Source organism: Lissotriton helveticus, chromosome 4_1 (assembly GCF_964261635.1).
Source record: "Lissotriton helveticus chromosome 4_1, aLisHel1.1, whole genome shotgun sequence".
NCBI lineage: Eukaryota > Metazoa > Chordata > Amphibia > Caudata > Salamandridae > Lissotriton > Lissotriton helveticus.
This window is the reverse complement of record NC_136063.1, coordinates 192,993,932-193,009,767: the sequence shown is the minus strand read 5'-3', so window position 1 is coordinate 193,009,767 and position 15,836 is coordinate 192,993,932.

The following is a 15,836-nucleotide window of genomic DNA, read 5'->3' as shown; positions in this document are numbered from 1 at the left end:
CATGCTTGTCCACAATAAGAGTATTCAGAGTCACGGTATAGTTTAAAATGTTTATTTTACCTAACGTGCTCTATGGTACAGTACACGTGCCGTTACTAGCAGCAAAATGCATAAAAACAATATTGTCAGCATTGTCACAATTCCATAGAATACAAACAGGGATATCATTGTATAATGTCAGTGGGAAAGGGCTACAGTGACTAACCACCCTCCTCTTGCTAAGAAGTAGTTTATTATAAAAAAGAAGACCTCTGGGCTTTGTCAGCAGAGCCCATACCTCAAGGCCTAGATGAAAGGTTTACATCTCAGGACAAGCACAGCTCTTCTCTCTGGAAAGGGTTCTCTCCAACTGTTTAAACAACATGCTTAGCTTTCAATATTAAAGCATACGTTTTCAGTAGTGCAGCTGTGTGTCATGTTATGTGTAGGTGCAAGGGACTGACCAGAACAGAATAACAAGGGGCATTGTTGATCGACCTTGTACATCGTGTGCAGACTAAACCTCAGAGCACAGCAGAGAACGTGAAAGGCAGACAGTTCTCATGTGAAAAGGGCACAAACAAAGTCTTGCAAAATATATGTATGTGGTGCCGTGTGCAAAAGCAGCCTAATGACAGCGAAGCTCATGCTAATTTAGAACTGTCGACAATGAACCCGCTATCCATACTACAGTTTCTTTCAATTTTTTTGAGACAGTTTCTGTAAGTGTAGAACTGAACTACTTCATACAGACTTAAATTCTCTTCATATATACTTTATTTGGGATAATAGGGTCCAAAAATGTATCAACCTTTTGTGTTGTAGGGCAACACAAAATCGATATTCAGTTTTACCAACCACACAAGGCAAATCTGCGTGGTTTGTTAAATCTGATGTAACACAAGGCAGCGTAAGTCGCTGCCGTGAATTACACTGTATGGTGTCGGCTTTACATGGGTGGCTTTCCTGCACAAACAGAATCCTGCCTATAATGCAGGCGCCTGTGCACCAGAGCACTGGGGTACCTGAGTTGGCGCAAGGCTGGACATTGTGCGCCAGAGCAAGGAGAGGACAGAAATGTACCATATAATGTTAAAAACATGTAGCATTCCTGCCCTCTCCCTTTCCAGCATGTTCTTTCCTACTACGGGCCTGATTACGATGCGGTTAGGAAGGCCTCCTAACAGCATTTGCTCTGTCTGAATCAGATTGGGAACATGTCTTTCTGACCAAGGGCCTGATTACAATGCGGTTAGGAAAGCATTCCCACCGAATCGGTTTGGGAATGGTTTCCGACCAACTCGGATTGGGAGAGTCCGACTGACCGATTACATTGCATCCTGATGCTTCCAGATACAATTGGGTCGGACTCCCATTGATTTGAATGGCAGCCTATGTTTCGACCGAATGCATAGGCTTCCATTGAAGAAAAAGCTGGCTGAGGAATAATGGGCACCCTGTGGCAGGCCCCCACTGGGGCCTGCCACACTGTGCATGGTAGGTAACGGGGGGGCCATGGCTACCCCAAGGCCTGATTGTGAAGGCTCCTGGTGTTGGGGGCCCGCTAAGGGCCCCCAAAGTCTGATTTCGACTGCTGATTCAAGTCGGATGGCACGATTCAGAAAGGCTGTCTGAATCCAGGAAATGCGGCCCGTAGAGATGTATGATTCTGCTCCGTACGTCTCGGTCATTCCAAATGCCATCAGCTTCGGTTTGGGATATTCCTAATGCATCATAATTAGTCAGTCGGAAACCTTTCCGTTTTGGTGGGAAAGACACGCTCCTGATCCAATTCGGAAAGAACAAATGCCGTTAGGAGGCCTTCCTAACCGCATCGTAATTGGGCCAATAATCTGAAAGGTTTGGTTGGACACCATTCCCAAACCGATTTGGTGGGAATGCTTTCTTAACAGCAGTGTAATCAGGTCCTAAGTCAATTTATCCTGTTCTTCATTAGCGAGATACTGTGTCTTTGAAAACAATTATAGGACTCTTTTTCTTGTGGGTGCTGGACCTAAATTCAACTAAAGAATGTTAATGTTCTTACTCTTACTCTGAAAACTAGATGAAAAAATGCAATCACGTCTCCTAAGAGCCAATCCCTTTTTGTGAAAGAATCTTCAAGCTAAAGCTGTATAATTTCTTAGCTATTGCTTTGCCTGCTGAGTTTTTTTCCATACATTTTATTTCTGTACATTCAACAGCAACCGAATGGTCTGTAACAAGCTGAATGTCCATATTTTAATTCCACAGAGATAAACTGATATGGGTTGTAGCCATTGATGAACTTGGAAGTCTCACTTTTTTAAATGTTATTTGTGTTTTTTGGTGATTTAACAGTCACAGTATAACTGACTGCAGTCAAGAAATTGTTCATGTTCCTTTGAGAAATGACAGACGTTTGGAATCCAAAATGACATTTGGTGTAGTATTTCCCTTTCGCTCTGTATCTATGACAACAGTATTTTCCACATTTCTGTGACTGGAATAGCAGCACTTGATGTCTAAGGCTATTATTCTTAGGCATATTCGGAATCTCACAAGTTACAAATAGTTAAAAAAAAAGACAAAACAGACCTGTCTCTGTCTTTGCCAATTTTCGGCATCCTTTTTCACACAATAACACATGAAGGTGTGGGGCACCCCTTACTTGGCATTTCTTTCTTCAAAAGTATTCAAAAACCTCACCGAGCGAATGATTATTTTGTTGCAGATGAGGCCAAGTAAGGTTGGAAATCTGTGTTTGAAGAAAATACAGACATTGGCTGGATCCATGGAGCACAATATGTCATTTATTTTTAAATTGATACCAGCACTATTTGACTTTGCTTGCCTCAGAGAGTCATAAACATCATCTCAAGTACGCTCAGTACAACTAAGGAGCCGATTCCAAAGCAGACAGGAAGGGCGCTGACCATCGGGCCTCCAGCCCGCATCGAATATGCCATTTGGATTAGTTTGCGACTGAGCCATTTTGATGGGCTTGGTCGGAAAAGAATCGTCTTGGGTTCCCGGATGGCTTACGTCAGGCTTGGAGCGTCCGCCCGCCATCCAGAAACCCTTCAGTACTCCCCCGGCTGGCTCTTTTCGGTCGAGGGAAAACAATAGCAGTTTCCACATGCCTTTTTATGCCTGCCTTTCGTGGGTGCGTGGCCCAATGGCAGCCTAATGGGTCTTGAGGTGCCTGCCATTACCTCCTCGTCCTGTCTTCCTCGCCACAGTAATTACCCATGAGCCTCCGGCTCCACACAGAACTCCAAGTAAAAAACAGCGCTCTAGTATTTCCCTCTCCCTCCTCCAAGATGGCCCCCAGTGGCTCCAGCCAATCCCATAAAGGGACACAGAAGCACCAACACGACCTGTTCTTTTTTTCTGCATTTCTCCAAGTGCTGTGTTCCCTGCTGGTCAGGTGAGTGATTGTTGTTGTTTCTTTGAAAGAAAAGGCTGGGGTCTTGCTTGAGCAGCCCCTTTTGGCCTTGGGTATTTCGGTGGGGGATGTGTTATTGTTTTTGTTGTTGTTTCTGGATTCAATATGTTTATTTATTTGTATTTTTCATGCCTTTATCCCCCATTCGTTTGCCTCCGCGCTCCGTGTCCTGCTGTAGCGGACCTTGGGGGCGTTGGTTTGTTTGTGCTCGGTCGCTTTGGACCTCGCGCTATGTAGGGGCTCCTGTGGTCCTGCTGAGCGGGGCCGTTTTCGGGACTGCTCTTTCCGGGCAGCGCGTCGTGCTGAGCTGACTTGGCGCGGCCAGGTGCGGTGGTGTTCAGGACCGTCGGGTTCCTCTTCCCCTCCGCTTCCCTTCTAACGTGTCTGAGCAGCGTTCTTCGGTGACGTTGTTCCTGTAGTGATAGGTGTGGACTCCACCGTGGGTTTCGGCTTTAGGTCGAAGCGCGCCGGTATGCATGCGCTCCTATTCTTTTGCAGGGCGTGTATTATGGTGATTGGGACGGTTGCCTAGCAACCTCGGATCCTTTTCTTACCGAACGTGTGGATTTCACGTATGCCTGTGTTTGTTCGATTCTGTGGAATGGACATGGAGCGTGTTACTTCTGCCGTGCCTGCTCTTGGGCCCTTCTCTGTGACTTCTCCTTCTGGGATGGTGTTTCCCTCTATGGAGTTATTGCAGCGCACAATTGTTTCTGCTAAGACTGCTGCTTTTACGGAGTCGTGGGCCGGTGCCTGCTCTATGTTGGGCCGGTGTTGGTGACGTTCCTTCTGTCGGTTCGGCCACTGAGGAGGAGGTTGATGTTATGGACGCTTTGTGCTAGGGGCCGTTCTTACGTTGGTCCTTGGGCACATTCGCGTGCTTTTGGTACTTCCTGATTCTGTGTCTCCTCTTTATGATGTTTTGTTCTCTCACGCTGGGTCTGGTGGCTCAGTGGACTAGAGCAACCACTGCGGGGGTCTGTGTTTGACCTCATGGTCGCAGGTTCAGATCCCCGCAGGTCCTCTCAGGCTTTCATCCTTTTGAGGTTGATAATATGTGTACCATTGGTTAGGTTGCAATTAACATCTGTTATTCAGTGCCAGGACTCCGTCGGGTGATCATGCGCTTTACTGATGTTTCTGTCTTGTTATGTTATGGTTCAACGATGCACACTTTTTGCAGCTGCGATTTTCTGTCAGGGCTGCGCCTGTTCCTCTTGCTCGATCCTGTCTTTGCTTGGAGATTTCATTCTCTGGCTAATTTCTTGGATCGAGGGGGGGGTTGTTTCTTCTACTATGGAGTTGTTTGGCCAGCGTGTACGCCTGCTGTCTGGTGTTTCCTTTGATTCGTTGGGGGCGGCGGCTTCTGCAGCTGGGTCGTCTGTCGCTGACAGGCGTCAGTTGTGGCTTCGTTCCGGTACGGCTGATGCTGCGCAGTGGCTTCTCCTGCTGAGGGTCCCTTGTTGGGTTGTTTTTTGTTTGTTCCTCCTTTGAATGACATGGTGAGGTACACTGCGATGGGCCGTGGGCTCGTTGCTCCTGTGCGTACTGGTCGCTTCCGTGCCTGTGATTCCCAACTTGCTTTTGGTCATTCTGGGTGGGGCCGTGCTGGTCAGCCTTTTTCGTGGGCGGGGGCGTAGCCTGGGTGCTCCTTCCTTTGGCGGATTCCAGTTCTCTGGTGCTTCTGCCTCCTCCACTCCCGCTTCCGATTCGTGACTGGAGTGTTGGTCCGGTTGGGGGTCGCCTCACTTGATTCATGGACTCTTGGCGGATGACTGTGTCAGCCCGATGGGTTCTTCAAGTGATTTCGGCGGGTTTCCTTCTTGCCGTTACCCGGACTCCCCCGGACTGTTTCAGTTTCGCGCCTTGTCCCTGTGTCCCTCGTGGGAGGTTGGCACTTTTGAGGGCATCGATTCCCTGGTGACCACTCATGCGGTGATTCCTGTGCCCAGCGATCAGTTGAGGTTGTGCGTGTCTTCCGTCCCATTTTTGTGTCCACACGCACCGGGGTTCTTCGACCTGTGATGGTCCTGGAGTGGGTCGGTCCTTCGTCCCTCGCCCCTGTTTCGAACGGGTTTCCCTGTGGTTGATCCTTCCTCTGGTGTCTCAGGTCGGTTCCTGGCGTCCTTGGACTTGGGAGGTGCTTGTCTGCTTGTGCCTGTTCATCCCGTCTCTCGGCGGTTTCTCCGGTTTTGCGTCCTGGGTCGTCATTACCGGTTCCGAGTTTTGCCTTTTGGACTCTGCTCTTCTACCGGGGTCTTTACTGTGATTCTGGCCCCTGTTTTTGGACACCTGCATGGGGTTGGCGTTTGTATTTCTTCCTTTTCTGGATGACGTTTTGCTTTCTGCTTCTTCTCTTTCTGAGGCGGAGTTGCTTGTCCGGGGTGTGTGCCATGTCCTGGGGCATCACGGTTTCCTCGTTACTGTGCCGATGTCCTCCCTGGTTCCTGCACGGGACTTGACTTTCATTGGGCACTGTTCGAGACTCCTTTGGGGATGGTGTTACTGCCCCTCCCCGGATTCTGTCCCTGATGTCTGCAGTTCGTTCTCTGTTGTTGTGGCATTTTCGTCCCGTGTACCTGTGGTTGGGGGTTCGAGATCTGGTTCGGCGTCTTTTTTGACGGGGCCGTAGGCTTGCCTCCGCGTGTACCCGGCGGTGTCGCGCATTTGTCGCTTTGGGACCCCTATTCCCTCGTCATGGGTGTTTTTGGTTCCTATATCGGAGGTTGTTCGGGTGGTCCTGGGTTGGTTGGTTTTTCTGATTGTTCCCACCCGCGTGGTCACTGCCGCTGCCCGCCTGCTGGTATGGGGTGCTACTCTGGGGGATTCGACGACTCGGGGAGTTTGGCCTCTTTCTGGGTTATCGTGTTCCTCCACCTACGAGGTGCTGCTGACCGTCCTTTTGGGTCTGCTGGATTTCTCTGATCTTTTTCGGGGGCGTGTGGCTCCGGTCGACGGTTCTGGTGGTGCTGTCTTCTGTGATCCTTCTTGGGGGGTGCAGGGTTCTCTCCCTCGGTTGCCTCTGCCTTCGGTTTTTGTGGTTCGGCGGGGGTGGCCCTAGCCTACCTGTCTGCCGTTTACCTGCCTGTGGCGGATTGTCGGCACCGGGTGTTTTCCTTCCGTGGGGTCTTTTGTCCCTCACGCGGTTGCTGTTCGGGTGCTTGCGGGAGATGTTTGGCTGTCCGTTTGTGGACCTGTTTGCCTCCCGGTGCTGTGCCAGGCCCCTCTGCTTCTGCACGTTTTTGACTTGCCGGGTTGCCTGGAGGGTGGACGCCCTGTCGTCCTTTTGGCCTGTTCTATGCTCCCTGTTCCCGTTGGTCTTGCAGGGGATCGAGAAGGGGGGTCGTTTCTCCTTCCGGTTGCTCCGGGGTGGTGCTGTCATTCTTGATATACCCCGTTGCTGGATTTGGCTGTGTCTACGGGCTGGACGTTGCCGTTCGTGCCCTCTCTTCTGATGGTTCCTCTTCTTCCTCTGCCTCTGTTCCGGTCCCTGGGTCTGCGGGCCTGGCTCTTGTGTGGGGATCGCTGTTGGATGCGGGTTGTTCTTTTGCGATTGCTGGCGTCGTTACGCTGTCTCAGAGGCCTTCTACTCTTGTGTCCTATGCTGAGCATTGGGTTGACTTTGACTCTTGGTGTTTGTGTCACGGGTCTGTCGTTGGTTTCTGTGGACCCTACTCGTCTTCTGGATTTTTGGATGATGGTTTCCTTTTGGGCTTCACCATTTCCACTCTCGGGGCTCGTTGGGCCGCCTTTCGGGCATTCCATGTCCTGCCTTTGGTTGGTTGGTTTGTCCTTTGATGTCTCGACTTTTTTAGGTCGCTTTTCTTGGCATCGTCCCCGTCCTTTCTTCTGTTCTCCTCCTTGGGACCTTCCTCTGGTGTTGCGTTCCTTGCAGTCGGCTCCTTTCGGGCCTTTGGTGTCGGTGGTCATGGAGTTCTTGACACTCACGGTGGTGTTTCTTGTGACTCTTGCCTCTGCCTGGCGTCTTGGTGTGCTGGATGCCTTCCTGTGGTCTGCTCCGATTTTGGTCCTTTGTCTGATCGTGGGTTCTTGCGCCCACGTCCTACTATTTTTCCTGCGGTCGTTTAATTTTCATCGTTCTGCTGGAGTGGTTCTTCGGCTTCTTTGTCCTGGTCCTTCCTCGACAGGGGATTGCCTTCTCCTCCTGTTGGATGTGCGTGGTGCTTGTTGGTTTCTTCGTCTCGCACTTCTTCCTTTGGTGTGGTTGCCACTTTCTTTGTCATTTTGGTTTGTCTCGCCAGGACCTGTGGCCCTCCTTGTCCACTGTCGGTCGTGAGATTCAGGGTGCCATGCTGTTGGCTTTTGGTTCTGTTTCTGCCCTTCCCCCTCTTCCTGTTCGTGGTCGGTCCAACGGTTCTGTTTCCGTATCGTGGGCCACTTTTTCGGGTGTGTCCATGGTGGGTGTTTGCCGGGCTGCCACTTGGTCATCCCCGCTTAATTTCATGTCCCATTGTCGCATTCGGATTGGGGGTGGAGGTTCTGTTTTCCTTTGCCTCTTCTGTACTTCGGCTGGGATTCCTTGAGGTGTATGTTTCTGTGGGATTTTTATGCCTCTTGTGCATGCAGGATGTTTCTCTGCATGTTTCTGTGGAGTGTTTTCCTTGCATGAAGCTGATTGCTTTGGTATCGGCTCATGGGTAATTACTGTGGCGAGGAAGACAGGACGAGGAGGTAATGCCCCGGTTACTTACCGGTAATCTTCATTACTCCAAGTCCATGTCTTCCTCGCCACAGTATAGTTTCCCTTCCCTCCCGGCCCTGGTGGTGGCTTCATGTCTGCGGCTTGGTTCTTCAGGTCGTGTTGGTGCTTCTGTGTCCCTTTATGGGATTGGCTGGAGCCACTGGGGGCCATCTTGGAGGAGGGAGAGGGAGACTAGAGCGCTGTTTTTTACTTGGAGTTCTGTGTGGAGCCGGAGGCTCATGGGTAATTACTGTGGCGAGGAAGACATGGACTCGGAGTAATGAAGATTACCGGTAAGTAACCGGGGCATTACCTGCTATTTCAATGGGAGCATGCATTCCGTTCAGAATGCATGCTCTAATTGAAAGGTATATGCATGCGACTGAACAGGGTTCCGTTGCAGCCGACTTGTAGGTCTGTAACTGCCGACCGGCGGTCGTTCGGTTACAGTTCCTGACCAGTGTTGGATGGACTCCGGTCCGTTTGAGATCGCAATCAAGCCCTAAGAGTCAAAAACCAAGTAGAAACACCAAAATTATGTAACAAGGCATTTAAATCTGCATGTAGATGGGACCTGTAGTTGTTTCTACCACATTGACATGCCATGAGGTTTATCAAGTTGCACTTAAATATTTCATCTTTACCAAACACTGGGGTATATTTTCAAGAAATGGTGCTCTGCTGCTTTGCCACAGTGGGGTGTCAAAAATATTACTGCTACAGTACAACACTTCCTAATGCCATGTTAGCATTGTATTAAAAATAGTGTTAGGAAGATTTAGCGTCTGAAAAAACTGACGCTGCAGTGAGCTTCAAGTCAATAAAAAAATATATGCTACGGTACAAAAAGTGACATTCGGCCAATTAGCGGTTATAAAATACATGCTAGCTGCCTAACTTCACCTTTCTGCGCCTACCGGGAGAAAAAAGAACAGGACAAAACCCCCACCAACCCCACTACCAGTGCAAGTTCAGCCAAGAGGAGAATGAGGGGGCATATTACCAACGTTAAGCGATATTTATCGCTACCGATGCTTAGCAACGAATTTTTTAATGCTAAGCATCGTCAGAAATTATCGCAGATAAACCTTGCTATTATCAAGGTTTATCGCAAATGCGATAAAAAACGGCCGCAATGCATGAATATCGCTGAAAAGTCAGCGATATTCATGCATTACCGAGCTAATGCTCTTAGCCATGTTATCCACCTCCCATTGGATAACATGGCTAAGAACTGCTCAGGGCAGGTGTTAGTTTTTGGAGATATTCGCGCTTAGCGCGAATATCTCCAAAAGTTGGTAATAGGAGATAGCGATGTTAGCGACTGTTTCCAGTCGCTAACATCTTGGTACGCCCACTTTGCATGTCATTGGTGATAAATATCACTGACATGCAAAGTGGGGCCCAAGATGGTCGCTATCTCCTACTAGCTGTTGCTAACTGGTGTTAGCGACAGCTAGGTAATAGGGAGATAATTTTATCTCCGCTTTCTTGGCTTTTAAAGCAAAAAAAGTGGAGATAAATCCCCTTGATAATATGCCCCGAGATTCTGATCACAGAGGTGAGGTAGCACCAACACCAGATCTTCGTCAGCTCCAAAGTGTCACTGGGGAAGAAAAAGACCATATGGTAGTCCAGAGTGGACAAGCTAAACAGCATTGCTGTAGTCAAGAGGACAATGACGGACTATATAAAGCACTGCCATAATGCCAAGCTCAAAAGTAAGGAGAAACTGGCTACTAATCTACAGACAGCATTGCAGAACAGAGGTGGTAGCCAGCGCCCCAGGAGGAGCTGGTTTCCTTGGAGGAGCAGGTGGTTGATGTCATCTCTGAAGAGTCAGTGGTTGGAGTGTGCTGAACAGGACAGTTCTGACTAAAATGAACTGTAACAGTAACAGAGTAAGACCCAACAAGGGCCAATATGGGGAACTTTGTAATGTCATGCAGTTCAGGCAGCTATGTTCCAGCGCTCTGCCTCACTGTCTGCAGGACAAACGGTAGGCACCTGGCTCATCTATGCTTGGATGACAACATCAATGTAAGGCTCATCGGCATTTTGATTATATTTTGGCATAGGGCAGCATCGCAAGCCTTCTACCTGGGCTATCATACATCAAAAGGAAAGGGCATCAATGTACCAATTTCACAAGATAAGACGCATTCCTGTCTTAACTGCCTGTGCTGGTGCACAAGCAGCAGATGTACACCAAATGTATACCAAAGCAGGCACCCCGCACCATGGTTCATGGGTAGCTGCATTGATGCTAGCCAGCTGAATGTACACCTGCAGTAAGGAAAGCACAGGGATGCGTTGTCATAAAAACAGTGCACCCATGCATTTTCCTATTTACAATGCTTGGCACAGCAAATTGGTTTTTTGCGCTGGGCTGCACCACGTGTCTATGAAAGATGCCCCTCTGTCGCACCTCGGCCCACGCATATTAACCTAGCCTATAAATTCCTAGCATGCAATTGGTATCTTAGAGGAAAAACAAAACACCTGAGGGGTGGGGTATATGTGGGCCATGGGTGGTACCCTCATATAGGGACATTTCAAGAGTCACTTTTTTCATACTCCTCTGAATTAAACTGCATGGTACCCAGCTGTCCTGGCATGCAGGCTCACACTACACAGGTGTCAGTTGCCGTGGTAGGGACCACCTAAACTCCTTCATCTACATATATATGACTGGGTGTGGGGGTGAATGCAAGTTATGTACACCGGCTGGCCATATTTAAAGTGAAAAGGCACAGGTCCTCAATGCTAACAATTTTACGGCACCGAGCTGCATCATTTCACAAATGTATGGACGGGATATATTTACTAGCATATATGCCACCGTTATGCTGTGAAGAGAAAGAATAATGATGGAGAAATACTGAGATGCATAAATATTGAGACAAGAATATCGATGGTGTAAAATATCAAGGTAAGTTTATTTGTTGTTAAAAATATCGTTTTTTGTGTATTTTAGAAATATCGGCTTTGAAAATATTGATGTAAAAAATATTGTTGTACATACTATTGACTATTTGTATTTTTTTGTGTTTGTTTATTGTTTTAATTCTGTTTTTAATATTTTAGTAGTACTTATTTTATATGTATAAATGTATTTTTAATGTTAAAATGTATGTTTTTATTGTTTTCCACTTATTTTTAGGAGAGGGATGTTGGGTTTAGAGAGTACAAGTGTGGGGGTAATTTAAAAATATTTGATTCATTTTTTATATTGAAACAAAATATATATATTAATGAAACATTAAAAAAATCTGAAATAAAAAAATTTACATTTTAAATGAAAAACATTTGAAGGTTTATTTTGAGGTGTAAATAATATTTTTTTACATTAAAATATTTATTTTTATAAAAAAATATGTGCGTAACATGTTTCTTTTTAAGTATATATTCTTTTATTTGCATTTGTTTTACAAAATCTAGGGAAATCTAGACTTTAAAAAAATTGCAAGTAGAGAAAAATCCAAATATCCCTTCAATTTATAAAATGTTTGAAATGTAGTTTACAAAATGTTGTCTTATTTTTTTTTTTTTTTATAAAATATGTTAACTATTTTTGGGAAATGTTTGTTTAAAATGTTTTCATTTAATAAAAATGTGTATATTTTTATAAATGTATGTTATTTTTATAGTTTTAGAATTTGTAAATTTTTAGATGTTACATTATTTTTACATTATTTAGCACTTTCCCTTAGTTCATTTGTTTTGGAGTTTGAATAGTAATTGTTTTTAGTTTATCCAGCACTTTCTCTGAGTTTAGTTTGTTTATAGTTGGAATCGTAATTTTGTATGGTTTATTATCCATCACTAACTTTAGTTATTTTGGAGTTGGAATAGTTATTTTTTATGGTTAATTATCCAGCACTTACCCTGAGTTTAGTTGGTTTTGGAGTTAGAATCATAATTTTTCATGCTTTATTATCTCGCACTTTCTCTGAGTTCAGTTAGTTTGGAGTTGGAATATACATTTTTTAGGGAGTATTATCCAGCACTCTCCCTGAATTAAGTTGGTTTTGGAGTTGGAATAGTAATTTTTCTTTGTATACTATCCAGCACTTTCCCAGAACCAAGTTGAGGATGTGTTTAGGTTTTTCCACACTGTCATGGTCCTTGTTTTCTCCAGGTTTATAGGTAGGCCATTGGCTTCGGAGTATTCCTGTGTGGTGGTGAGGAGATGTTGTAGGCCCACCTGTGTATGACTGATTAGGAATATGTCATCCGCGTAAAGGAGGCATGGTAATACTAAGCCTCCTAATATTGGTCCGTGTGAGTTGCAGGCATTCAGTGCCGGAACTAGGTCTGCTAGGAACAGGTTGAACAGGATCAGGGCTAAAGCACATCCCTGTTTAACAGAAAGGATCCATCGCCCAGCTTTCTCTGGACCCATGTGTCTGTGTGTAGATTGGTTATCAAATTCAACACAGTCTGTGGTATGCCCCAGTTTACCAGTTTAGCCCACAGATTGTTGCGTTTTACATGGTGAAAGGCGGCCCTGTTGTCAATGAAGCATAAGTTTAATGGCATTTTGTTGATTCTGCCTTGTCGATTAGCATTGCCATGGCTAGGATATTTGCTGTTGTACCAACAGATTTTGCAAAGCTGTTCTGGTTTAGGGGAATAATTGATTTTTCAGCAGCCCAAGCCGGGAGCTCTTCTAAGAGAGTTCCCACAAAGAATTATTCCTCGTTGTCCAGGAGATCCATTAGGCGGTAGTTTTTAGTCAAGGACTTGTTGCCTGACTTGACGATTGGTGAGATAATCAACCCTCTCCAGGAGTGTGGAAGTGTGCCCAGTGCTTATTTCGGTGAAGAGAGGTTCAAGGGCCTTGGCCCAGAGGCCTGCTTCGTGTTTATACAAAACGGGTGGAATTCCGTTGGGGCCCTGGGCCCCTTCTCTCCTTTCCTTTCCTCTTTGCCAGTTGATTTCATGGATTTTGCTGCTCGAGGATGCAAACATTGGCAGGTTCCAACCTGCTGCTTTGGGCTCTGAGGCACTACATTCCACCCAGTGGATCTCTCGTGGCACACCTCCTGAGTGGATTATAGTTTTTGCTTCTGTGGCCAAGGGTTTATTTTCTTGATGGAAATGGGCCCTCAGGTAGCTTGCCCAGTCTTCTTCTGAGATATTGGGTGAGATTCCATTGTGTGAGGGGTGGATGAAGCAGTTTATTGTTCCCCAGAATCTTACACTATCATTCTGTATGGTATCAGCTTGTAGTTTCGCTCAGAACTCGTCCTCGATGGATCTGTTCACTTCCTATTTTTGTCTCCGTAACTGCACTTTTTGCTGTTGTAGCTATAGATTGAGTTTTTGATGATATTGATTTCAGTTTTTTGTGATTTTGACATGTGCTTCATGCTACTGTGGCTCTGTGGTGCCCTTAATCGGAATGGCGTAGGATTCTGCCATTGTGGTGGTGAAGTTCTCCCATTTCTCAATTTTGCTTTATCCGGCCCGTGACTCAAAGAGGATTGCTGCATTTTGCAATAGCGTACCACCTGCTGCATGTGCAAATTCGATTCTTCTATAATTGATTTTGAGCTCTGATCCTTGAAGGGTCCGAGACCAATCGTACATAGGCATATTAGTTTGGAGCGTAAACTCTTGATGGTCGGGGTCAGCTTTATCGCCCAGCTGGAATGAGGCAATTTGGTTGACTAGAGACAAGGTGACCAAAGTGTAGTCTAGTATAGTGTTTACTGTTGAGGAATAGTGAACCATTGCAGGAGGTCTATTGCTAGCAGATCTACTGTTGATTGCTCTGAAGTTGTGGTGTTCAAGGCACCCAAGTAGGTGCCTGCCGGTTGTGGTTGAGCAACCTGGTGGGGTTTTTCCTTGCAGTGAAATGTTCCAGGTTGAGTATTGAATGGACACTTCGTTGGCTATTGAGGAGCCCATTAGACTAAGGTTTAGGTCCCCAGTAAGAATGATGTCTGTTGTTGCCCATTCACTTATGCCTGCCTCGCTCAGATTCTTTGCTGCCTTGATTTTCCTTTTTGGATGTACGTAAGCATTTATTATGATGTCGGTACTCTTTTTTCTTAATGTTGTGGACGGGGTTAGTAATTCTATTGCCATAGTTGCTGAAGAGTCCGAGCTGATTGAGCGGGCCGTGGATGTGCTTATGTTGGAGACATAAGTTGCAAGACCGCGCTGGAGGTGACCATATTTTGCCCCCTGACAGCTGGGATGAAGAAGCACAGGTATCCTGTAGTGCTATGATGTTGAATGTCCTTTAACAGATGGCAAAATCTGGGTCTGACATTTTGCTAGCCAGTCCATTAGTGTTTCATGAACATATCGATAGGAAGTTATTGGCACTGATTGTTGGTGGTGGATGGCTGTGTTGTCAATTTTTTTGATTATCAATTGTCCTTAAAAACCATCTCAGGTCTGCTTGCCAAGTCAGTGGCATTGCAGATTCCAGGCGGCTTCTGCATTTGTTTTGAGAGTGCTCTTTGTTAGTTGGGGAGTGCCCTACTGCTCCTCTGAGCTCTGTTTCTGCAGTTCTTTTTGGGTCCACTTGTGCTGCATATTTGATCCCTGGGATTAGCAGGGCAGAGTATCCATGTTCGGTATAAGGAGTGATTCTTATCCCCCAAGATTTGGAGATGCAGATTTATGAGAGTATTTTTTGTGCAGTGGATGACGTTCTCCATGTAGTTTTTGTGCCTTCGCCCTCCAGGTGGTCTTTTTGTTGGATGAATTCTATTGAGACCAGATCCGAAGTTGTTACATCTGTCTGAGTTGATATGTGAGACAGCAAGCGGAGTATGCTCCCTCGATTCAGGATGTCGTGTGGACCTTTTGATGTATATTCAGGTATGAACCTGAGGGTGTTAGCTTCCCTGCCCGGATTTTGCAGTCGGGGTGGCCTTGTGTTTGAATGCTAATCTCCTTACCTGATGCACCTGGGGAGGCCAGGTGCCTGATGTCTTCCATGCTTCCTTCTCTGTTTTGGTTATTTTGGTTGGATTGAGTTCGAGCGGTTGGCCTTTGTTTCCCAGCCAGAGGGTTACCGAGCTGTTTCGATCTAGCTTTGGTAGGGCTGAGACTTCTGACCTCCCTCGGGTGCTTGGTTGTGTGATGGAAGCAGTTGGAGTTTTACTTATACTTGTGAGGTAATTGTATTTGTCTTTGTGGATTTTGGCTCCCTGGAGTCTGAGTGTAGGTGATTATGGGTGTTCGGGCTTGTTGTAGTTGCCTGGGGGGCCTTATCAGCTCAGTGGTTTGAAAGTGTTGTTAATAGGTCGCTAAGTTGTGGATGCAGTTTGTTTCAGCCAGTGTGCTGTTGGTGGTATTTCCTGCTGCGTCTTCATCTCTTTGGGGGTTGTTAATGTTGCTTTTAAAGTAGAAACGTTTATGTCTTCCTTCACATCCTTCATAGGTTGCCGTGACATTGCTGCACATGCCGTTTCTCTGGTGTAGTTTTGGTTGGATCTCATTTCAACGTTTATGATATGATTGTGTCTCATTTCGGTATAGTTGTGGTTTCTTGTGTTGTCTGGTCTGATGTCTAAGGTGATATTGGCCTGAATACGAGCAAGAAGCCTTCCTGATATAGGCCTGGTTTTTGATTTCGGCCTTTCCTCTTTTGGTCACGTCTTTGCATTGCTTTTGTTTTAAAATCCTGTGGGTGGCTCAGGAAAGGACCTGCAGTTTAGTTGATTGCTCTTACTTTTTGAAGCCACCTTTTATTACATTGGGTTT